This window comes from Stegodyphus dumicola, chromosome 10 (genome assembly GCF_044657685.1).
Source record: "Stegodyphus dumicola isolate Sdum_Otavi_A_Nest chromosome 10, ASM4465768v1".
Classification (NCBI taxonomy): domain Eukaryota; kingdom Metazoa; phylum Arthropoda; class Arachnida; order Araneae; family Eresidae; genus Stegodyphus; species Stegodyphus dumicola.
Genome location: NC_140777.1, coordinates 76550265 through 76576526, shown reverse-complemented (window position 1 = coordinate 76576526; position 26262 = coordinate 76550265). Strand labels below are relative to the sequence as shown.

At 33.2% G+C, this 26262-nt stretch overlaps 1 long non-coding RNA gene across 1 annotated transcript in view; it reads right to left on the bottom strand.

Annotated features, from left to right (window-relative positions):
- Positions 1–4185: 4185 nt before the first annotated feature.
- Positions 4186–26262, bottom strand: part of LOC118195965 (uncharacterized) — a 139592-nt gene continuing 117515 nt past the window's right edge. Inside the window, exon 3 of the long non-coding RNA XR_004759345.2 lies at positions 4186–4314. This is a non-coding gene — a long non-coding RNA (uncharacterized LOC118195965). The remainder of the gene's footprint in view (positions 4315–26262) is intronic.

The following is a 26262-nucleotide window of genomic DNA, read 5'->3' as shown; positions in this document are numbered from 1 at the left end:
ACAATGTATTCCGATTAAACCCCCACTAAATGATTTAAATACAGGGTTTTACAAATGAGTCTTCATTAAGCCACATGCACCATTAAACGCTGCTTACTATTATGTACTTTTAGCTTTCTAAAATTGTAAATCTTGGCTTATTATTTGATTTATTGTTGGTTCAGAGGTCTTTAAAGACTTTGAAATTAATTTCTGCGTCAGCGGAAAAGTAAGTAAGGAAAGTATTGAAATGCAACATGTTAAAAAAAAAAAAAAAGAATAAATTTAAAAGTAACAGACCACGATTCTCATTTCAAATAATAAGCTGTTGCCAGAATTGATTTTCAAAACATTTCCTTTTTTGTTAATTCTTTATCAATATCGTTCTAAAAATGTGTAACACGCTGTGAACATACCTTAGCAAATAAATGCAAGCGAAATGTCTTCTAACTCTATATTTTTAAAGCAAGAGAGAGTAAGAATAATTTACTATCAGGTATAAAATTTTGAGCTCATTGTTGGCAAAATTTGGGTGCAAAAAAGTTTTAGCATAAGGGGCTGATAACGACTGTGGATTTTACATGGGAAAGCCCAGAACAAACTCTTGAAAAAAATGCCAGCTTTTGGAGTAGATGATCATTGTTCCTACATTTTTGGGTTTGAAATTCTTGCTAAAGAAATAATTAATACAGGGCTTGAACTATTGCTTGAGAAATTCTTATGTATAACTAGATCTTCTAATTGTAGGCTGAACAGAAAATTGAAATCATGGAATTGATTCCACTCTGAAGTTTGGGAAATGTCACATTGTTTGCTTAAAATATCATATCGCTTTTGATATCCTGCGCAAATGGGGGAGTGGGGAACGGTGATACACAAAATTTAGTTTCCATTCCCGCATCCCGCACATTCTTTGTTCTTTCCTTTCGGATATTATGCTTTGTTTACATCCTTTTGCAAATACAATCATGTTTTCCATATTTTGAAAGAGTAAAATCTGAAGAGGATATTTGTTTTTTCTGAAACATCTTGTCAGATTCGTTAAAACTTTCCCAGTTAACTGTTTTGTATACTATAATATTGCTAAGCATATTTAATTTTCTTTCATATTTTTCTCTTTTATTTATTCGCTTATTACGTGATGAACCAACATGATCAGTATGTTTATTGTAATATATTATGAAATTAAATAGTTTGTTTCCTTTGTAGAATTATATATGGAACGTTGATTTTAAAAAGATAAGATGATTTTATAAATCGTGAAACCTTATTTTGAGTTGAAATCGTTACTCACATAGACAATGTCTAAAGCCTTAATACAGGATATTTATAATTAAAGTTCCACTTTGCATGGACATAAAAGGGAAATTACTGGATCAAATGTTATCAGACTTGGTAATCGTATAAAGGAGATCATGAGAATTTATTTTCCGTGAAAAAAATTCAAAAACTCGCCACCAGATGGTAAATGGCGCTGTATGCAATATTGGTAAACAAAATAAGACATGAAGACATCGGTTTAAAACGTGTTTAATCATTTCTGAAATGTGCTACAAAGCATGTTCAATAGGGCGTCCACCATTTTCCGAAAGCACGTTAAATCGTCCTACTGCATTCTCAACAGCAGCTATTAGCATAACATGAGGAATGTTACGGACATGTCGGTGTATCGCATCTTTCAATTCCACAAAATTGGTTATATTATTTGCATAAATCCTTTTCTTCTTCCTGCCGTATGGCAATTACAAGCCACTGCGGTTTCAAATACCCCCCACAAAAAGTTTCGTTTCAGAAACGATTAGAAACGTTTTAAATCGATATCTGCATGTTTTAGCGCCGAATTTAGGCTTCAGAAATCACAATTTATCCATCTGTACGAAAACGATTTCGGGAATGCGCACACTTTTGCGAATGCTTTGAGATCTCATATTTTCCAGTCTCTATTTGTGGTTTCCACGGAAGGATTTCTCTGTTACGCAGATGGCGCAATCGACTTTTATCGTCTTTAACGCCTTTAAATGGTAATTTTGTTGTTTTCTAATGTTATATAACAATTGTTTCCTAATGGTATACAACGTGCTAAATTCATGTAACAAAAGGTTAAATTACATTCCAACCCTGATTTCGTTCAGCAATATTGCATACAGCTCCATTTCGGCGGGTGGTGAGTTTTTGAACTGTTTGGTTTCGCGGAAATAAGTTTCCATGGCCTCCTTAACACATTTAGCAAGTTTTATAACATTTGGTCCAGTAGTTTTCCTTTTATGGCAATTTCAAAGTGGAACTTCAGTTATAACCACTCTGTATATCTACAGCTTACTTCAGCCCATTAGAGTGAATTGGGAGCAAATCAAAAATAAAAAAGAAATCTGATGTGGGCACCATATGTCTTCTTCGTTCAGCATATTGTATCATACATATTTTGGCCACTTCATCCAAACATATTTCCTTGAATTATTTAAAATAATTAACGGATCCCTCAATGAAAGTTAAAAAGAACATCAAAAGTTACAAATTTGAAATTAAATATTTAAACGGTCGTATTTGTCATCATATTTTAGTTGCATTATAGTCAAATTTGTCGTATTGAAGTTAAACTTCTTATGTTTTTATTGACTGCAATACATCATGATTCATCTTGTCTAAAATGGCACGGGGGCAGAGGCAACTGTCTCCTACTCTTACTGAGAATCGAAAATAATAAATTTTAATCAACAATATCGGTGAAACGATTCAGAATTTTATCGGTATTACTTGATTTTCACGTCGCTCTTATAAACCTCAAAAATAATAAAAAGAGTACTTTCACGAATTTGACGAATGCCGTGATATCATTGCAGTCTTCTTTCAATTGAAACACTGTAAAAAATTCACAAATTATGTAAAAACGGTACTTTCACGTTCGACATGTATTTGCGGAATTTAACGCAACGCGTGATATCGTAAATATCTTTTTTTTTTCAGTTTGAACGCGGTAATAAAAGGTTGCCAGGTTTTAATTTACCGATGAGTGAGGAAGTTGCAGTATCGTGTTTCGAGGAGAAGGACCTATTACCTTCAATCGAATATGTGCAAATGACAGCGAAACGAAACTACACGGAGAGCAACTTGAAAAGTTGTAAATAAAAAAAGAGCATTCGATGCGATAACTGGTTTCGTGGTTCCAGAATACCATTCGTAACAACTCTGCGTTTCTCATCTACTGCTGTCCTACTGCTGTCGCTTAAATGGTGAGATAAACAACTCAATATCTGTCAGGATATCATAAATGACTGGAACAATTTTTTGAGTGAGGTTTTTTCTGCAGATTTTCTTCGACGAACTCAAGGATGACTATCTGATCCTGAAAAAAATAGTCGAAACTGAGAAGAGTTTGCTGACGCGGGGGTGCAAAACAGCGCTGTCACAATACTGACAGGGGGGCTGAACAGTGGATTTCCGGCAGGCGCCGTGAAAAAGACGAGTTATTTCTTGTTTGGTTTGCAAATCGGCAAGCAAGCAAACTGATATCACCGATTGTAGTCTGCATGATGGAAGGGTCGACAATATATTCATATTCCTGGCGAACCTATAAAAGAGATGATCTTGAAATGGCTGGTTACATCTATTTGAATCACACAATTAATTTTGTTGATACAATCACGGGTCACAAACATCTTTTTGAATAATGGCAGCCACTTGCCTTATTTCAGCAATGGCCAGTACTAAGACCCGAAATGGTGGCTATTTTTTATGAAGGCATCTAATAGGCGGCTACCGTTGCCTCTTGTGAAGAGACGGACGGTACAGCCATTTCTTCTCTGAAATATAAACCCAAGTCTTTCGCTACCGCATTCGGTTCTCGGAATCACTATACCGCCTGGACGGCAGCTGCAAACTATATGCAAGTAATTTAAATTCGGCGACAATTTTAGTGCTGTTTTTATAACAGAGTCGGTGAAAATAAAGTAGTACCACTTTATTATTAAAATATGCATTCAGTTTGCTAATAGAATCCATAATTTAATTTAGTATGCTCATTAAAACATTTTAAAATAGCAAATTAACCAGAGTTTAAAAGTAAGCTTCTTGTTGAAAAAGATGTTGGCTTTTGTCTAATACTTTTATATGATGTCTATAAATCTGATTTCAGTAAGGAACGTCTGCTTTAAGATGAAGTTTAAACAAATAATAAATTAAAAAAAGAATTTTAATCTCACATTGAACAATAACTTAAAGAATCATTTTTTATTCCTTTGTAAGGCGTTCACTTTCTATTACATGTGCTAGCAGCACGACGCAATATTTTTACATTAACACTTGATTTCCATAATTATTTTGACGAACAGTCCACACCTGAAAAGAGATTGAACCAAGCAATTAAAACTTAGACTGGAGTAAACCAAAATAAAAATTCTCAACACTTCGTTGGACGCCATTTCACTAACAGAAATTTTCTATTTTTAGGTGGAATTTTCTAACCGTTATTTTATTAACACTAAATTCGGCTAGCTCTAAAAGTATTTATTAGCAAAGCACAGAAACAATTACAAAGGAAATATTCCCCAAAACGAAACATTTAACTTTTAGAATTAACATTCAAGTTACGGAGTCATAATATTGGAAAACCTATTCTCATCGCAGCTGGCGGTCGATTGCTATGAGTTGCTCTCGTCGCCACTAGATGGCATTAGCGTTCGATAAAATATTTCAGTTACATCCCAATAGTTTTGTTAACACTATAAAAAGTATTATAATTTATTTTTTGTTCGATTTTAAAAAAGCTTACAAAAAACAAGTATCGCCAATTCGCCATTAAGTGCGCTACATTTTTAAAAATCTTGTTGTGGTAACCACATGACGTCCTTGTACGGCCTAAATTATACACTCTTTTTTCTACACTTCATTTAAACACTATTCCACAGATTTCATTAGAGATCCTTATTTTATTAAAAGAAGCATTGAATTAAATATATTAATTCATATTTATTTTATCAAAAAAAGCATTCAATCAATACAGTGTTCACCTTTCTGGGACGGCAAAAATGCGTTAAAATGTCAGAACATTTACATCAAAATTGTAAAATACGGGAAAAACCTAAAATATCACATACAGTTAAAAACAATTTTTACAATCAATATTGCAATGGGAAACCAGGATTTTCGCCTAACCATCAGAAAGACAAAATTTCAAGCGCAAAAAAATTGCAAGTTAACTTTTGGCCATACTAGACAAAACGAAACTGACTTAAATTCATTATACTACTAACCCCTTCGCGCCGACTGTCACGTATACGTGCCAGCAACGAACGCACTTACCTACCGGCCGACACGCAGGCGTGCCAGACGATTGTTCCATTCTCTACCGACTGTCACGTATTTGTGCCAGTACTTTGGAACGTTTTTCAAACTATAATTTCTGCCACAAGATGGCACTGTATGTCCATATGGCTTCAGATACATGTAAATTAGACCTTCTACTCGAAATGAGAGAAGCATGACTCACATACTCGTGTTTTTGATTATATAAACAAACGGGGAAATAAATGTTTCCGAATGGCGTGATTTATGACGTCTCTTTAAATCGCACTTTATTCGCACGTGGTAGTTGTTTACTGTAAGCAGAGAAGTTTTATTTGCTCTAAAGCGTTGGGTATTTCGGTTTGCAGTTCAGTTTTCAGAAAATAATTAGATCTTGTTAGACGTGAATTCTTTGTTTTTACCGTTGCAATGTCGAAGCGTCGAAAATGTTTAACAGAGCATGAAATAGCAGAAATGATGCAAAATATTTCAGATATTGATTCTGAAATTCTGATATTCTGATATTGATTCTGAAAGATTAACTGAAAGACATTTTCCAAAACTTTGTTCAGAAGAGACTGATAAGGAAATGAGACGACGATGCTTCGTTTGTTCACATTCCCGGAAAAATCCTCCAAAACGGCAAATGAGTTATTACGAGTGCAAGGAATGTAACGTAGGACTGTGTGTAGATCCCTGTTTTCAAATTTTTCATACGAAAAGAGAATTTTAAGTAATATATTTAGTTTTCAGATGTATAATGTTAAAATTCATAAAATGGTGTGTAATTAAAATAAAATGTGTAAAATATGCATTTAAACAAGAAATAAGGTAATTAAAGTATATATATAAAAATATTTATAAAACATAAGCCGTTTAAATACTCTATAGAGCATTATTAAACAATGCGCTGATACTTCGGAAATTTCATGGATTTAGGCTTAGTAGCAAAAAAGCCTCCGGCCCTGGAGAGACGCTCCCGTAAGACACTGCCGGCCTCAGCGATAAGCGCGCGTTTTCGCTACCCGGCTCGAAGGGGCTAAGGGCTTCAAATGTCAACAAATAATCGGCTCGTTAAGCCTAGCGAAACTTAAGCTTTAAGTTGTTGATAATTCTAAAACTATTACATGTAGATTAATAAAGACATAAAACCTTAATCAGAACATAAGACAAACGTAATTCAAACACTTTTACAGCAACAAATGCACAATTTACCAACACATAAGACTTAAAAAACATAGCTCATAGCTCATTGAGCTCATTTCTGAAGAACAACGTTTATTTCTGTACGTTCAGCATATGTACTGACACAAGAATTAGTAGCATAGCACAAAGATAGAATTTTCTTAAGGTTTATAAATTTAGAAATTCTTCTTTTCTTTTTACATCATTATAAATATAAATTAAGATTTCGTAAATTTACCACGGACTAATAAAAGTGCGTCAGAAATTAAGTTTCGTTTACATTAAGGTTGCTTGTATTTGCATTCACTTCATCTGTATTCATCTCTAATTGTTCATAATTATGGATGATATAAAAATGTGATTGTTTCTATGGTTAAAACAATCCCTTACAGTTCAATTAAACATTGCGTAGTTCCTGATATTCCTGCGACTTAAATAGATTTCACGTACGTTTGATAATATATTTCTGCTCAATAATCAACAGCAAACAAATGATCGACACTCATGAAAGCATTAATATGAAAAATATTACGAGTTATTTTTCTGTTCTGAGCTCCGTTCCGCGAAGTTATAATGTGGCTGCAGAGGATTATTTTTTTCACTGAGAAAATACAAGTATCTACATGTTATAAATGAAACACATCAAACTATTTTTTCTGTCATTAGATTTCTTTTGTTTTGAAATTTGAATGTGTACAGATGCGCTGAACATTGATACAGATACACAGGACATCAGCATTGACAGAAAAGAACAGATTTATCCTAATATCATGCGACGTATACAAGGAAGGTTACCATTTTAAATTTTAGTGTTATTAGTGTTAAATAACTGCTTACCTAATAATTATGTATTAGTTTATTTTCATTTCATATCACGTACTTTTAAATGATTAATTTTGAATTGGCATTTTATTGGAAAATGCGATGTTTCTATGCCTAGTGTTAAAATCTAAATAGTTAACAAAGTAGGCATTTTTAAGAGATTATGGCTAGAAAACTGTTAACTGACATTTGAAATCAATCTAGTACTTAATACTAAATACTAAATAATTGAAACAAATTATTTACATGTATTGTTGCTTATCTATAGGTTTATAAAGACTTAATGCTCACAGAATCGATGATAGCTCCATGAAATTTATTTTACGAAAGGAAGCAATTCCAGATCTGGGATTTCCCTCCAAAGCAGTCGTACAGATCTTCACAGTGCCGCAGCGTAGAGTCAGTAGTTAAACTTCAAAAACCACTGAAAACGTTAAACACAAAGCAATGCAAACCGTATCTAAAGTGTGAAGCGAACCCGGAGATGTCTCAGTACTCCGAACTCAAGCTTAACTAAGAAAAACTGAGAACAGATGCTCTCTGTTCTCTTATGTCTTATATAATTTTCTATTTGCCACCGAGACATTTCTAACACTTTCTGCTTCTCGAAATTACCGGAACGCAACAGTTGCATAGAGCCTGTATTAAAGTTATTCTTTACAATATCCATCACAATTACATAGGAACCGAACCCAAACGTCACCAAGTTTGACAAACAGTTGCCAGCTTGGCGATATCTCGCCAAATTAGCGAAACAGTCATTCGCTCAATGTTAAATAGACTTGCCGCACCTTTCCGGCTAGCTTCACTTCTGTAGATTTTCATGTTACATCATAAAGAAAACTACAACAATTTCACATATAATTGCACTAAAATAATCTTTCTATGCACATAATTTGTAACAGTATTAAGGATTATATTGAATTAATGCTTGACAAATGACAAATATCTTGCATCTTCAGCTTTAGTAAACCTGAATTAAGTTTGCGCATGTGAATAAAATTAGAGGTATAGAACAAACGCATTTAAAGTAGTATGAAACTTTCTTTCAAACTTTTTCGTAATCTTAAAAAAAAAAAAAAAAAAAAAAAAAAAAAAAAAAAAAAAATTAAAAAAAAAAAAAATCAGAAATGTTTCAGATTTTAAATTACGTCCAAAGGGGCGTTTTTTAACATTTTGTGTGTTACCTTTCTTTATTAAATATCATGTTCCTCGCACTTAAACCATAAGATCCAGTGCAACAGCAATATCGCAAAATAGTTTTAAAACGAGCATATCTTTAGAATTTCCGATACAGAGACTCACGCGCTGGAGATAAAAATGTTTTTTCTGCACAACGTTGCCATTGCTCGCTTTGAAATCCTTGAGTTTGTTAATCAAAAATTCGTCAAAGTTTTAAAAAATAAGAAATCGATCATAAAACAAATTTCAAATTTCAAATTTGGTCTTCCACATGCTCATATTCGTTGGAGGATTACGTTATTCAAAATTCGATGACTCTATGTACCGTTGTTTTATCACAATACGAGAAATATACATACATTTATGCAGATTTTTCATTATTTAATTTCTTCAAATATAATGCAGGACTCTAACATTTTGTGGCAACAGTTTGAAAAGTGAAAAGTGAACCGACATTTATGAGTCCGACGCAAAATGCCAAAACGAAACTAATAGTCCTTCGGGATTCAAATCCCTTTGGACTAAAAAAAAAAAAAAAAAAAACGCATTTAACTGAAATTTATTAGTACTCACAATCGAAGATCTAAGATATGTAATGTTAGTGATAGCAATAGGAACACACATTACACTCAAATAAAGGAACCATGAAGAAACAAATGCTGAAAAATACATATTAAGGCACGACGAACAGAAGAGAGATCGTTATCTGTTACCAAATAGCACTTAACAATTTATTAATCATCATTTGCGCCATGAGCACAGTCGGATGAACAGGAGTAAAAAGCTTTTATTTATAATCTTTTGGTGAAAAAGACTGTATATCAAATTGCTGAAGAATATTAAGATAGAATTCTATCAAAAAAAATTCTAACTTAGTTTGAGATGCTTGTATAAAATGTTTCTCGCCAATAACAGAAATCGGATTACCACACATACAGAGAGAAAAAATATATCTTCGAAAAGATAAGTACTGCCACAGCATCAAAAAAAAAAGATCTACTGCAAAAGAAATTGGGATTTTTGTTTTTTCTCTGCGAGAGAAACCGGATTAAAATTTCTTCTGTCTGTTTAATATTCTGAAAAATGAAACTTTTTCAAAAATGAACTCGAAAAGAAACTGCCAATTTACACTTGACGCAAACTCTAAATACATTTTAAAAGAATGCTTCAAAATTAATACTGAAATTAATTTATAAACGAAAAAAAAATCTACAATTTAAAAATTAAGTACTCAGTTCCAGAGACGAGGTATATATCAAAGTAAAATATCTGACAACCGGAAATGTAATTAACTGTGGAAACTTTTAAAACAATTAATTACTCAAAAGAATTCATACTTATAACTTATGCTAATGAAATATGTGACAGTAAATAATCTGTAGTGAAAAAAAGCAAATGTCACATGTCTTAAAACTTAGCAATAAGATGAAAGAAATAAAAATTAAATTAAGGAAACAATTCTAGAAGTGTTTAATTAATATCTTAAAAAAACTCTTTTTAAATTTTAATTTTCTTTGGGGAAACTGAAGGTTCTAATTTTAATCGTAAAACAGAAATTTATAAATTAATTAGGAAGATAATTAAATGGAAATATTTTAATTGCTTACTGCTGCATTTGTTAAACTTTTCTTATTCATGAGATCGTTTTTATCAACGAGACCTTTTCAGAACACCAGATATTAAATATAGAAAAAAAAAATTAAATAAATGTTTTCCCTTAAGGGAAGTTAGAACCCCAAAATCTTCAAAAAATTGTGATTTCGGATTTTTGCATTTTCAAATTCTCTACACTTTTATCTTTCTAAAAATACCATTCTTTAATCTCTATGAAACTTAGAACTGTAAAAAAATCTAGTTTTAATTTGTCATCTACTGCTTTGATCAATGAAGATTTTTACATAAAAACGCGTTTTTCTCCAAACGTGACTTTTTTATACTCGATGTACCTTTCCTCAGGAACTGCCCACCAGCGGGCGAGCGTTAAAGTCGCTGAACACTGGTAGTTCGGTCCGAGGTTCGAATCCAGCGAACGGGCTGGCTGCATGGGCGTTTCGTGGTTTTCCCCATGTGTAACGTGCATACGAGCCAGTTTCCCTTAGAAAGTCCTCCACGAAGGCATCCCTCCCCTTAGGCAGATAGCCCTCGAGGCTTTGCCATATTACCCCACACACACACACACACACACACCTCAGGAACTACTGCTCGCAGGTATCTAAACTTCTTATGCCTTATTTATTAGGTTCCCTAATATTTACTAAAATGAGCTTTTTGTAATAAACTTAGAAAAAAAAATTTAAAATTTTTTTATGTGAGAAAATTTTACTATAATTTTTTTTAAATATTACTATGCCTAACAAAATATCCTGTAATTTACTCTAAAATTCAAAATGTTTCAAAAGCTTATTTCAGTATAATCAGATAGGTATACTTTAATTACAGAAAAAAATTTCAAGATTGTATCTGCAGCAGATTTTGAGAAAAGGTACATCGAAAATGGCCAATTTAACATTGTCGGTATAGAGGTTTCTGATATCCCTTAAATAGTTTATTCCTGTAGTAAACAGTAAACATACGAAAAGATATAATTCTAGAATTTGTTTCAAGTATACAAAAAACATGTGTAAGAAAATCACTTTTTAATATGAGGGATGTGCGTAACAAATTATATCGATTATAGGAATGTTTTTTGTTGCGTAATTAAATCTTGGGGCAGTATTTCACACTACTGGACGTAAAGCAACTTCAGCGTTTATCAGCATTGAACGATATTTGAATAAAATAAGCGTTAAATCTGAAAAAAAATCGTTTTATATAAGTACTTAGAGCTTAAATGCTATAACAGCATTTCTTACCATTTCAGAGAATCTAGCTAAGATCTAGAATTTGATCAAAGAGCTTTGTGGAAGCACAAGTTTTAAATACGACTCCCGTGACAGTTCAATAAATTAATTTTAAATTTTCTATGACAGGTTGTTGATGTGATTAATATCAATTGATGTATTTTCTTTAAAATTCTCACTTTATGTGTGTCTGTGTATTATGACAAAGCCTCGAGGGCTATCTGCCTAAGGGAAGGAATGCCTTCGTGGAGGACTTTCTAAGGGAAACTGGCTCGTAGACACGTTACACATGAGGAAAACCACGAAAACGCCCATGCAGCCAGACCGTTCGCGGGATTCGAACCTCGGACCGAACTACCAGTGTTCAGCGACTTTACCGCTCGGCCGCTGATGGGCCTTAAAATTCTCATTAATGTAAATTCTCTAAATCCATCTATCTGAACTAAATTCTTACTACAAACATTGGAGAGGGCATAGGAACCGTTGGGGGGGGGTACCAGAAGTTAGATTCTGCGCTTGCAGATTTTCAAAATTCAACATTAAAGCACTTTATAATACAAACAATGCAGTGAAAAAGAATGGTAGCAAACACATACTTAGGTTTTGCCTTATGGGGTGGGGTGGGGGTACTGATAATCTTTTGGGAAAATGCTTTCAGTTACGGTTGCATCGATACGCAAGGTCTATCGAGAATGGATCTTAATCTATACCTGCCACCTATGACGACTATATGGAATTCTCGAAAGTAAAAACAATCCTTGATGGTCTTGATTCCAAATGCTTAAGAAGATTCATGCGCCTTAAAATCCAAAAGATCTTCGAATATGTGACTGTTGCAAGAATTGGGATAACTTACTTATTTTATAAGAAATTACTTCCAACTTCTTACAGCAGGCTACATAATATAGCTGCTTTTTAAAATAGTAATCAGAAGGTTTGTGTTGCCACAAATATTTTTATAATTTAATCCGCTTCGTGACAACATTTTTCGTAATATTTCCAACTTGCGCGCACAGTTTAAAACATTCTGCTGTATAATTTAATTCCATACTTAATATATAGATTTTATAACATTTGGAAACTACTGTGAACCTAAAATTCTAAGAATTTCCTGCTAAAATTTTATTTTATTTTCAGTTGAGTTTATAAAATGTATTTTATTAAAAAAATTTGTAATGTTTTCGTCCATAAAATTTTTCAGTATTAAAATATTCACCAGATTGCTGGTTCAGTTAGAAAAGAGTGCCCATATAAAGAATTCCATCCAATTTCAAGTATGTACCATTAACCATATTAAAATATCATGCGCGCAAGGTGGAAACATGGAGAAATATTTTGTCGCAAAGAGGATTAAATTGCAAAAATATTTGTGGCAACACAAACTTTCTGGTTACTAGTTTCCAAAGCAGCTATATTACGTAGTCAGCTGTAAAAGGTTGGAAGTAATTGCTTTTAAAATAAATAAAATATCCCAATTCTTGCAACAGTCACATATTTGAAGATCATGAGGGGTTTAAGGTGTAGGATTCCCCTTAAACGTTTTTTCAATCGCGACCCCTTTTTATCACTGAGATGTTTTCGCGACCCCCAGGACTCCATAATACTTGCAAAAATTTTGTCAGACCCCATAAGTATCGCGCAAATCCGAATCATGAGTGAATGCAATTGTCAATTTTTTCACTTATACTATAATAAACCATTGCAGTACGTACACATGTACGTACGTACGTATCCCGCATAATTCAAAAACGAGTAGCCTCAGAACGGTGAAATTTTGTATATAGAACTGCTATAACATGTTGATGTGCACCTCGTATTTTGGTTGCAATCGGCCGCACCAAACGTATATAAATACTATATTTATATATATATCCACTCTGTTACCCGGCTCAGTGATCTCAGTGTCTTTACACTTATATGTTTGCAAATTCTACATTTTTTGCTTTAAAAATGATTGAATTATGTTGTTTTTATCTTCCGGCTAAGGTTTTTATGCCTTTCGTAATTCTGGAAGCAATATTTGTACAATTATGAACAATTTAAAAGCTGTTGAAGTTCGGTTAAGTTTTAAATAACATGGTGGACATTTGAAACATTTGTTTTTGAAACATTTGGACATTTGTTTACATTTGAAACAGCAGAATCGTAGATTTGTTGCCAATCTAGAGAGACTAAGCTTCGCAACACAAAAATAACGCCTTCATTTATTATTGCGAATTAAATCATGCTTTCTGGAATTTTTTCGAGGAAATAAGTTTTTAAGATTTACTTTGTAATTTTTAATGCAGATACTTTGAGATTTTATGTATTTTTGCCTTGTCGCGAAGTGAGAGCTGAATTAATTGAATGAGAAATACTAAATCGTTTGTGAGAAACTGTTTCTTTTCTGTTTTGTTTGCTTAATTTCTTTCATACATCGTTTCAGCTTTATTATTGTATTTGAATAGAACATGTGACAACGATAATTCTTCAAATGATATAAATTTTGTGCATTCAGAGTGTCGTTATAGTAAACAAATATAGTGAATTTTAAAGTGTGCATTAATTCTATTGTGGTTTATGCGCTTTCGACGAAGTAGATTTAATTCATCATGTGGTGTACGCATCAGATTTTTTTTTTGTCTTTATTACCTTATCTTTATCTATTTTTAGTAATTGCAATACTATTATAATAAGTTAAAGAAATATCAAAACTGCTAAAATTTTTGGCGATCCTTTGCTGCAGGTCCTGCGACCACATTTTAAGAAACCTTGGTTTTAAAGTAAATCAAAAGCTTCCGAACTCTTTAGTACATCCGAAAATCATAGCGTTCATATGCAAAGATATGTTTCAGGTATTCCATATAATTTAAATATTCAAAATAAAATAATGATATTGCATTAGTGTCATGAGCTTTATCTAGAACCTTTCAATTTAGTAATCCATTTTGATACACCTTTCCTGTAAATATGGGAAAATGTTGCTTTGGTTGCTGGTAAATATCTTTAAATTACATCCGCTGTACTTTACGTCTTTAATCCATACAGCTATGCATTTCTACTTTCATTGTTACAACACTATTTTACAAAGTAAATCACAATTATCCTATCAGTTATATCATCGTCATATTGTCTCTAACGGCAATAATTTCCTCATCGCAATTTAAGCGCTAGCTGATTATTATTAAGTACTTTTGAAAAAAGCATCGCATTTCAGTACTTAGCCAAAATTTTTGGGTAGGCCAGATTTGTTGGCGCATGAATATAATTGCTATTAAATAAAAAAAGTTACGCATTTAAGAGGACATGTTTTGAACCAGAGACATTGTTTAATTACCGAACACATGTTTCAATTACCAAAGAAATATAAATAATATATAATCTATGTGAAAAAGATACCTTCAAATAAAGTAAACCTTAACCCGGCGGAAGGCGCACCAAAAAAAGTTACTAGAACGGGCGTGTGGAGTATCACATACCCCAATATACAAAATACAATAAAAATAGTATTATTTAGTTTTAGAACTTTTTTTTTTGTGTGTGTTCTCGTGTATTATAAATAAGTGAATAATAATTGGGTTTCCAAAAATTAATTTCCGAAATAATCTTAGAGTTAAAATTAAGATAAATGAAAATAATAAACATCATGCCTCTAAGATTCATTGCATCTCTAATACACCATGCTTTTTTTATTTCTTCACACTTTGAACGAAATACATTCATGTGTTCTTGGCACAGAATATTTTCACATTTTAAACATAGCATTCACGTTCTTCTGTCCTTGGCGCGAGGGCAAAAAACTTTAACACATCTTTCATACTTAGTTGTTTCTAATTTCATGTATTCGTTTTAATTCTTCGTCGAAACTTCTGCTTTTGTTTTGCATGCAGTACCTCAATTTCTTGGAAAGGTATTAATCTCTGATATTTGTTCAATAGTTTTTTTCATTAATTGTAATGCTAAGTCCTTCAAAAACAGACTTCTGTTTGTCGTTGGTGGATTAGCAGTTGAATGTAATATAATTCAAGCATTTATTACAGCAACATTCAGTGCAGGAAAGAAAATTACCATTGGCCACTTTTCGTTATTCTGGCAAATGAATAATTGGCTGACATTTCATCCCCCATATCCACTGCTCCTTTAGTCATATTATTAAAACATATAATTCCTAACGTTTTATTTTCTCCAATAGTATCATCTATAGTATGATCGTTATATAATGTTATAATGTTATAATGATCGTTATATAAAGCATAAGAACAGGTTTTCCTTTTTTAGGAACATCAGTTATCTTTTTCGAAACCAAAACATTGTAGAAAATATTCTTAGTTTCAGCTTCAGTTTCCGAAATGCAATCTTCATCGCTTTTAAATATTTCTAATAAATCTCGCATGCGTTGCATCTCCAGCTCATAGGGACTCATTCTTTTTACCATAATGCAGTTAGAAATTTTTAAGAACTACTTTAAAATCACTTGCGAGTAGAAATATTTACTGTTACTTTCTACAAATAAATTTCTGAACTAAATATTCAGTCAAAAAAACACCTGCACGGACAGGCGCGTGGGGTGTGTCATACCCCAGTTCCAACAAAATACCGATAAATCTTTTTCTGAAACACACAGGCCAAAAAAAAAGCGGTTCTGAAAGTCAACCACAACTAGAAACTCAGCTACTGAAAGTAGCGAAGAATTTCAGTTTCACAAGTTAGGAATATTACACTTTTATGTAGGGTTGGGTTATGATACACCCCACGCGCCTTCCCGCGGGTTAATCCTTTATTTGGAATAATTAGCTGAAATGTATCTCCACCGCACCATAGAAGAGAATATTTGAAGTGGGCACGTCAACGTATTCACTGCACGGCTGATCAACGAAGGGTTGTTCTCTTTACAGATAAGTCCAGGTTGAAGCTTCAAAGCGATAGTAGGCATTATTTGCTTTCGAGGGAACCCGTTAGAATCCATCAAATATCCATGAAAGGTATGCATACGAAGGAGGCAGTCTCTGTGTTTGGGGTGGTATCTCTTTGTGTGGATTTACAGACGTGCCAAGCTTTCCACGTACAACCATAAATGGTCGCCTGTAGAGATGCATCCTTGATGCTTATGAGCACCTTTATGCCGGGTCAAAATATGTTTTTCTGCTGCAGGTAAACAACATTAGATAGTACAGGGAAGTTTCCTAAATTTCCCTTCATCTTAGCCAGTTTCTTCTAATTTCAGATACTTCCGAAATTCAGCAGCTAATTTCAATCAATTTAAAAATCAATTTACCCCATAATTTTATTTAATTTTCCTCTATTATCACAAAGAAAATAATTCAGTATTTAAATTCCTATTCTTTAACAAGCTATAGCAGTTTAGAAAATTATGTCCAAAAGAAAGAGTAAAAGGCATGAAAAAGATGAAGAATCACCCATTAAATCGTCTTTATTTTCGGAGAACTGGTGGAAGCATGATGTTTATGAGCCAGGAGTGAGCAGCAATCGAATTGTTACAAGGTTCTCAGACAGCATTCTATAGGATCAAGAACACAGAGTCGGATCTGGATCTTTTCTCTGATCCAAGAAGACATCAACCTCCAGGTCTCGCATCATGGATGATTATTTTCAGCAGAAAACAACTCAGCAAATGGACTGCGCAATTCTGTCACCGGACCTGATTCCTAACTATAATGGTTCGGATGCTCTAGGAAGACATACATCTGTTCACAATCCTTTTATTTAGAATATATCGTCTAAGTTTTCTGATTCATGTAATGTTTTACAGGATGTTAGATATAGTTATTTAATACTATATGAGATATTGCAATATTCGCTGTTTAGTTGCAATACGTTTTTCAATAATGATTGAAGATTTAATATAATTCACACTCAATAAATCTCGAAACATAAAGTTAGGACTGTAGCTTTTAGATATTTCACAACTCTAGAACTCTTTCAACACTCGCGCTATAACGGCGAAAACTCACTTCTTCCACAAACACATACTGGATTTTTCACTTACTTTTCAGAGCACTGCCCTCTAGAGGCATTATCTACTTTTCACAGTTCGTAAACTAGGGCGGTAAGACTGAATAATGATTATCATGATTAAAAATGCAAGTTAGGGTAGTCTATGGCCAAAACGTGGTTAAGATTGGCAGGGAGGAATGATTAAAAATAATAAACTTTCTGATTAGTTTATAGATTTCTTATCTAAATCTCAATTTACGTTTGAAGTACGTATACTACTTTTTAGCTATCAAACATTGTTTAGTTAAAACTGGAATACATTTGCTATCACATCATAGAAATTAAAGAAACTGTAGCATAAAGTTTAAAAATTCGGAAATTTTTAGAGCTACAAGCCGTTTGCATGGCTTGTGGCCTAAAGTAGTTATTATCAAAAAGAAAGAAATACCTATAATGATTTAATGAGCCAAGTTAGCATATTTTCATTGGGTTCAACTGATTTTAATTTTATAAAAGTATTTAATGCTTTTAATAATGAACGAAAAGAATTGCTTTATATTTTATACTATGTAGACATTAGGTATTTTGGAAGCAGGCAAGATGAAAAATTAGCAACCGCCTTCGCCGGGAATCGAACCACGGACATCTGGAATACCGGCACAGCGTGCAGAACCAATACACCACGAAGGCACACTAGGAAAGCAGAAAAAATACCTTATATGCTCCCCTTCTTAAAGCGCGAATGGGCTTTTTAGGGGACCCAATCGCCAAATCCTGGGTGTGGAGAATCCTCATCCTACACCTCTTTAGTTCGGGACCACTGTAGAGACATTAGGTATTTTGGAAGCAGGCAAGATGAAAAATTAGCAACCGCCTTCGCCGGGAATCGAACCACGGACATCTGGAATACCGGCACAGCGTGCAGAACCAATACACCACGAAGGCACGCTAGGAAAGCAGAAAAAATACCTTATATGCTCCCCTTCTTAAAGCGCGAATGGGGTTTTTAGGGGACCCAATCGCCAAATCCTGGGTGTGGAGAATCCTCATCCTACACCTCTTTAGTTCGGGACCACTGTAGAGACATTAGGTATTTTGGAAGCAGGCAAGATGAAAAATTAGCAACCGCCTTCGCCGGGAATCGAACCACGGACATCTGGAATACCGGCACAGCGTGCAGAACCAATACACCACGAAGGCACGCTAGGAAAGCAGAAAAAATACCTTATATGCTCCCCTTCTTAAAGCGCGAATGGGGTTTTTAGGGGACCCAATCGCCAAATCCTGGGTGTGGAGAATCCTCATCCTACACCTCTTTAGTTCGGGACCACTGTAGAGACATTAGGTATTTTGGAAGCAGGCAAGATGAAAAATTAGCAACCGCCTTCGCCGGGAATCGAACCACGGACCTCTGGAATACCGGCACAGCGTGCAGAACCAATACACCGCGAAGGCACTCTAGGAAAGCAAGAGAAATACCTTATACGCTCCCCTTTTTAAAGCGCGACTGGGGTTTTTAGGGGACCCAATCGCCAAATCCTGGGTGTGGAGAATCCTCATCCTACACCTCTTTAGTTCGGGACCACTGTAGAGACATTAGGTATTTTGGAAGCAGGCAAGATGAAAAATTAGCAACAGCTTTCGCCAGGAATCGAACCACGGACATCTGGAATAACGGCCCATGGTGCAGAACCGCTACACCATGAAGGCACGCTAGGAAAGCGGAAGAATTACCTAACTAATTTAATCAATCAGTCGAGTCCAAAGATTATTGACTTAACCTTTTGAAGACGGAATGGCCATTATAGTGGCCATAGAGTCCTCTCTTTGAAAAGACGGGGTTGTCCACTTTAGTGGCCATGTCTTTTTTCCCCGTTTCCCAGGCTAAAAAGCGGGTGAAATGTGAAATTTGACGTCCCTGAGGTTTTAACCACTTATCTCTTTCAAAGGTCTTCCTTTTGCGACATAGATGCACCCTCTGAGAATCCATTAAAGTACACACAAGAATCTTTGTTGCAAATAGGAGGTGATTTGTTAAAGGGGGGAAAGTATTCGGTTCAAGATTTCCCGTCCTTTGGTCCTTTAGCCTCTACTGCTAGCAAAGACCCGACCTCAAAAGGTTAAGATAAAATAAAATTTACGTAATCTGCTTTACTGAGTACTACAACTCTTTACACTTTTATATATATATATATATATATATATATATATATATATATTTTGCACCTATTTTTAAATATAGCTCCGGAAAAAAATTAAAGCATTTTATTTTTCATTGCAGGAATCCCTTCCTTATTCATTTATTATATTTTTTTTAATTTTTTTATTTTGTTTATTATATTGTTGCGTGCGTAAGGGTTCGTAATGGATTGAATGAACGATTGAACGAACGTTATATTTTAAACTACTAAAATGTTGAATAGAGTTCAATTCAAAACACTGAGAATGTTAATCCAATCTTACCGAGAATTCGCTACAATCAATAACATGAACTATGTAAACAATTCATAAAACAACTGAATTGAGATGTTTTGTTCCGGCTTTTATAAGCTTTTAAATCATGCACGAGAACATTCTTGTATTTTTTTTTTTAATTTTTATTTTTCTAGATAGCAAAAGAAAACAATTATTAAACAATATCTATTTATTAAAATGTTAAATGCGCGCGCTCATGTATTTTAATTTTTCCGGTGTAGCCTTTCTCTTCAAATAAGTCTCGCGAAGCATTGCACAGGAATACATAACACAATTTTAATTACAAATTCTACTAAACATTGCTAAATAAATACAAAAACCGTAACAATATTTTTAATTATTTATTTTGTTTTCTATTTTACTTTGTAATTTTTTTTTTACTTATTTATTGTTTGTTTGTTTTCTTTTCTTTTACGATTAAGTATGAAATACGAAAGATGGAGTATTTCTTTTTTCGAACCTTCTCAATACATTTATATTATTTTTGTCCATTAGTGTTATATGAGTACTTTCGTTTCTTTTTGCTTTTGCTTTTATTGACGAATTTGATGATAGGGACCTAGTAATCGTTCATAAGCAATCGTTTTATGTATTATTTCTGTTGTAAAATTCCACTTTTCTTCCTTTTTCTGCAACAAAACGTGGCGAATCTTTCTCTGAGACCCACGGAAAGTACCAGGAAATGAAGTTAAAGCGAATTTATCAGGAGATTAATGTATGGACTAAACATAATAGACATTGAAAAATGTCTGTACGGATTATCCCGAATCGAGCTATGTAAGACAGTTACATGATTTATTTAAATCAATCAGATGAAAAATTAAAGAAACTATGAATAACAGTGCATTATTTTTGTTTATCGGTAACTGAGAGATTAAATTTGAAATCTTACACTTTGCTGAATCGTAACAAACTGGCGCGTGGAAGACAGAAAAATTTTATTTTCGGTGGCGACAACACATTGCCTTTAAATCGTTGAATTTACTGATAAAAATGCATTAAATTCGAGAATGTTATGAAATATATAAAAACAAATTCGAACTTCAAATGGTATGTTCGGGTGAATCAGTATGCGTGCTTTACATTTGGTGATTCTATTTTACGCCATTTCTTCGGAAAGTAACAGGAAAGAACAAATTCTTCATTTTTAACAACAGGCGTTTAAGAACCTCTTGCGGTTTGGATATATGTTTCATTCAGTTCAGCTGTATGCATTTTAAATTTTTTGATATTATATTTAACTAAGAATGCAATAAACAAAGGGTTTTATGATATCATCAAAATTTAACAAAAATATCAGAAATCATAAATAAAATATGGGATGTTTTCTAAAATGTCTTACTTTTTATTACAATCACTTTAGCTTTTAATTCTAAGCACGATTAATTATACATAAAGTAACGCTGTAAGATTTCAGTGAAGCAAATTTAAAAGCATTTCAGTAATTAAGGCTCTTATTCATGAAGTTATCCGTAATCGTTATTACTGACAAAATACAATTAAAAAATTCCCTTAGATAAGTAGATAGGAAAATAAAAAGGAAGTGTATGTTTAATTATCAGGCATAAAACGCCCTACATTTGCATATTAAAGCCTCATCTACATTTTGAATAATGTATAGTTATTTTAATTCTCATTTTTTTCAAATTATATTTTGCAAAGGCTGAGGAGGGATGCATCAAATTCTGCAATTTCTCATTGTTCACTGCTAAGTAGTAATTTGCATTTCTAAGCTTATGAATATACGGGATGGGGGATCGCATTAACATAACCTTAACTAATGTATAATGACATAATACGTGTAACAAAATAATAAATTTTAAGTCGGAAGAGATTTCTTTAGCAAAAGGTAACAAATCACGTTGTTAAATGCTTACGGTACTGTCATAGGCTTCATAGATGTGTTGTTTTTATATGTGTTGTTTTATAAATTTGGAAATACATAAGGAAAACATTTTCATCCGAGTTCCGAAGATAAGTAAATGTATTATGCTCCCAGATATATACGCCAACTATTCAGCCCTAGAGAGAATCACACTTGCACTAACTTGCAAATTTTCTACACTGCTTTGGAGAATATTGTTCTGTTCTACGGGTTTGTGGATATGAAGTAACTGATGATCAGTCAAAGCACAATTTATTCAACAGTAAACATTATTACAGAGAACAGTTCCAAAGACAAATTTACAGTCGTCGAAAAACTACGACAAACACGCTAAAACAATCAGTAACACAGCCTTCAGGCCCTATTCAGCCTTATCACAGACTAGTGAAGATTTCAGGCTAGTGAAGACAGCTTCACGGCAAAGAACTAAAGTACAGCTTCGGACTTGGTCGATTCCTCTGAAGCTGATCTCTTAATTCATGGCACTACTTTCTCCCTGTACAGACGGAAACTTTTATTATATAGGAACTGACTTTTGAATCAATTTAATAGACCTTAGCAGTATAGTAATTAGTTTAAACTATAGTTCATGTTAAAAAAACGTGAAGGTCAATAGCATGAGAAAAATCCAGTTTTTCTTCCGTAAGTTTATCTCTTATTTCAGAAAAGTAGCTAAGCTGCTGAATTATTTACTGCTTGTTCATATTTCAGCAAGTCACATACAGTATAATTTCAATTTTGTTATTTTTTTAATTTTATTTATTAGTCCAAAGGGATTTGAATCCCGAAGGACTATTAGTTTCGTTTTGGCATTTTACGTCGGACGGATAAATGTCGGTTCACTTTTCAAACTGTTGCCATAAAATGTTAGAGTCCTGCATTATATTTGAAAAAATTAAATAATGAAAATCTGCGTAAATGTATGTATATTTCTCACATTGTCATAAAATAACGGTACATAGAGTCATCGAATTTTGAATAACGTAATCCTTCAACGAATATGAGCATGTGGAAGACCAAATTTGAAATTTGAAATTTGTTTTATGATCGATTTCCTATTTTTTAAAACTTTGACGAATTTTTGATTAACAAACTCAAGGATTTCAAAGCGAGCAATGGCAACGTTGTGCAGAAAAAACATTTTTATCTCCAGCGCGTGAGTCTCTGTATCGGAAATTCTAAAGATATGCTCGTTTTAAAACTATTTTGCGATATTGCTGTTGCACTGGATCTTATGGTTTAAGTGCGAGGAACATGATATTTAATAAAGAAAGGTAACACACAAAATGTTAAAAAACGCGCCTTTGGACGTAATTTAAAATCTGAAACATTTCAGACTTTTTATTGCTTTTTTTTTATTTTTTTTTTTATTATTATTTTTTTGAGTTAATATATCCTTAAGGTGACAAAGTAATTATTTCTCGCCGCTAAATGCAAAAATATACTTTCATTTTTTTTTACAGTTTCACATTGTAGCGGTTCAAGGTTTCGACGCATTCAATGTGGTAATTTGGAATGTAAGCAGCAATTTTGCAAAAGCTTGTTTGTATAAATAGCGTCTTCCCAGAAGTTATCCTGATTGTAGGATTTTATGTCAGTGCTTCGCCCAATGGGCTGAAAAAATTGAAGAAACTTTTTTATTCAAAAATCTTTTCTCTTTCTTTCATCTTTTACTTGAAAAGCTTTCTTTCTTGAGAAGTGATTAAAAGAATGCTTTCATCAGAAGAAAGGGAACCCAGTAGCTTGTCTTTTAAAATGAGTTGAAATTTTCCATTATAATATAACATTTCGAGCAAAAACCGGCTTTTGCATTTAACATTTCATTTTCTTTGGAAACATTAAATATACGAAATGTCTTAAAGAATTAGAAGTGAATTATCACTATGTATTGTAAGTACCACAGAGACTAAGAACTGAGGTAAAGGATCCTTTATTTAACTCAAATGAAAGTTAATGGAAGGCGCAGCCTGTATTTATGGCTTAAATCAAAGATATTGAAATTGACTTAAGGGGATTCGTACACCTTAAAACCCATTAGATCTTCGAATATGTGACTGTTGCAAGAATTCGGATAATTTATTTATTTTAAAAGCAATTACTTCCAACTTTTTATCGCTGACTACATAATATAGCTGTTTTTTGAAATAATAATCAGAAAATGTGTGTTGCCACAAATATTTTTTATAATTTAATCCGCTTTGTGACAAAATGGTTCGTCAAGTTTTCACCTTGCGCGCACAGTTTAAAACATTCTGTAGCATAATTTAATTCCATGTTTAATATATAGCTTTTATAACATTTGGAAAATACTGTGAACCTAAAATTCTAAGAATTTCATGTTAAATTTTTATTTTATTTGGAGTTGAGTTTATAAAATGTATTTTATTAAAAAAATCTGTAATGTTTTCGTGCACAAAAATTTTTAGTATTAAAATATTCATCATATTTTGGGTTCAGTTAGAAAATAGTGCCCATATAAAGAATTCCATCCAATTTCAAAAATGTACCATTAGCCATTTTTAAAATATCATGCGCGCAAGATGGAAACATGACCAAATATTTTGTCACAAAGCGGATTAAATTACAAAAACATTTATGGCAACACAAACTTTCTGGTGATTAGTTTCCAAAGCAGCTATATTATGTAATCAGCTGTAAAAAGTTGGAAGTAATTTCTTTTAAAATAAATAAAATATCATAATTCTCGCAACAGTCACATATTCGAAGATCATAAGGGGTTTAAGGTGTATGAGTCTCCTTAACTAAATAAAATTAAGATAGGTTAATAGCTAAACCAAAAAACTAAACTCAGTGGCGTAACAGCCTTAGTGGGCTAATGCCTGCAATGCTCCGAGATCTGCTTTTTTGACCGTGGATCCCGGGGTGCATAAGCATATGCCCTGAACAAGTGGTCAGCTTGGTCGCAGGACCCCTAGTGTTTAGTCCCCAAGCGTACTCGGCACTCATTTTATCGACCCAAAGGATGGAAAACAAAGGATGAAAGGGTGAGTCGACCTTGCTCAGCCCGGGGATCGAACCCCGTACCTGTGGTGCTGTTGTGCTTTGCGCTAGCCACTGCCTCGCTGGCCCTCTAGCTTTAGAATTGCTACACAATTAAAATAACGCGCAAGTTGGCTCTGACCTAAAGGTTCCGCGTGATAATCTTCATGGCGATAAAACGCAACGGAGAATTGAAATTAACAACGTGGCTTACAGCAGGCAGAACTCGTTCTGATTCTGTCTTCTGAAACCTTCCTTTAAATACTACCGGTTTTCTATCTCATTTGAATATCACGCGAGATAGACATTTACATTCTGGCAGGAAACTGGAAATGAGGAGGATAGCAAAGCACATTAACATAAAATAACTAATTATAAACTAAACGTAAACTCTACACACTAATCATGGGCATGCAACTATTATTTAATCATTTTGTTTAGTTCCGGAAGTAATCTGCTTGAAGACTGCCGTTTGAAAAGTGTTTAGGCGTGCCAAAAAATGTAAAATATAGTTATTGTCAAGGATAGTATATGAAATGAGTAGTAATAATTTTTATTAATCGAATTGCAATTCTTTGAATTTATTTTTCCGTTCACAGTTTCTCAAGCATTATCCGCAATTTACTAAAGCAACATATGACTAAAATTGTAAGATTATTTGGTTGGTTAATTCGTTATGACAAATCACTTAGTTACAAGGATTAAGTTATTCATTTTTTCTCGCTCATGCTAAATAATAATTTATACAAAAATACTTTGCTTGCCAGTCGCTTTTTAACATCAGAGTCAGCTAATACATTACCTCAAATTTCGTTGAGCATTTTATAATATTGATGCAATTTACTGCTAAATGATAAAAGAAAGCTTGTTTTAAGTTTAGCATTTGCTAGGTAATGTATAGATGATTTGGCAAACTGCTCTAAAATGAGATATAGTTTTGGTTCCTAAATGAAATCGTCAGTTGAGTTATAATAGAGGTATGATTAAAGTTGCGATGTTTTTGACACTACTGGTTCAAATGCACAAGTGATTAACAATTTGTGTTTAGTTTTAAACTGTTTCTTTGCACAGTGTAGTTAATTCTTTAAAAGGACTGTGTCGCAAGAAATCACTCAAAAATTTCTGGTGATCAATCAAGTACCTCAAATCAAATTCGTCTCGACATCTAAGGGAAAAAAATCATTTAAGGAAAAAAAAAAAAAAAAGATCAATTTTATTGTTTGATGGCCAAAAAGCATTTAGAAACCTAGACTACAATTAATTTCAAACAATTTTTCTTAAATGTGAATCGGAAAAAAAGGTAATTTGAAAGAACAGCAATAAATCATCGTTCAGCAACTAAAAAACGTATTCTAAAAAAATTACCAGGATAAGTCCAGAATAAAGGTAATAAATAAAATCCATCTAGCAATAAAGAACAAGAAAGAAAAAAAATGACAAGCACCTAATCAGAATTAGTGCGAACTTCTTAGAAAGTTCTAACGTTTTTTTTTTCCTTTCGCAAAATTTATATTTCGACATAAAAATATCTGATTGCTTTCTAAAACTTGAAAGGAAAAAGCTTTCTGAATAGTAATTTGTCTCTCTAACTTCTATTCGATCATAGGTTTTATCAGTATCAGAATAAAAATTATTCCGTGTTTTAAACAATGTGACAAAAAATATTTACGTATAAAGTTA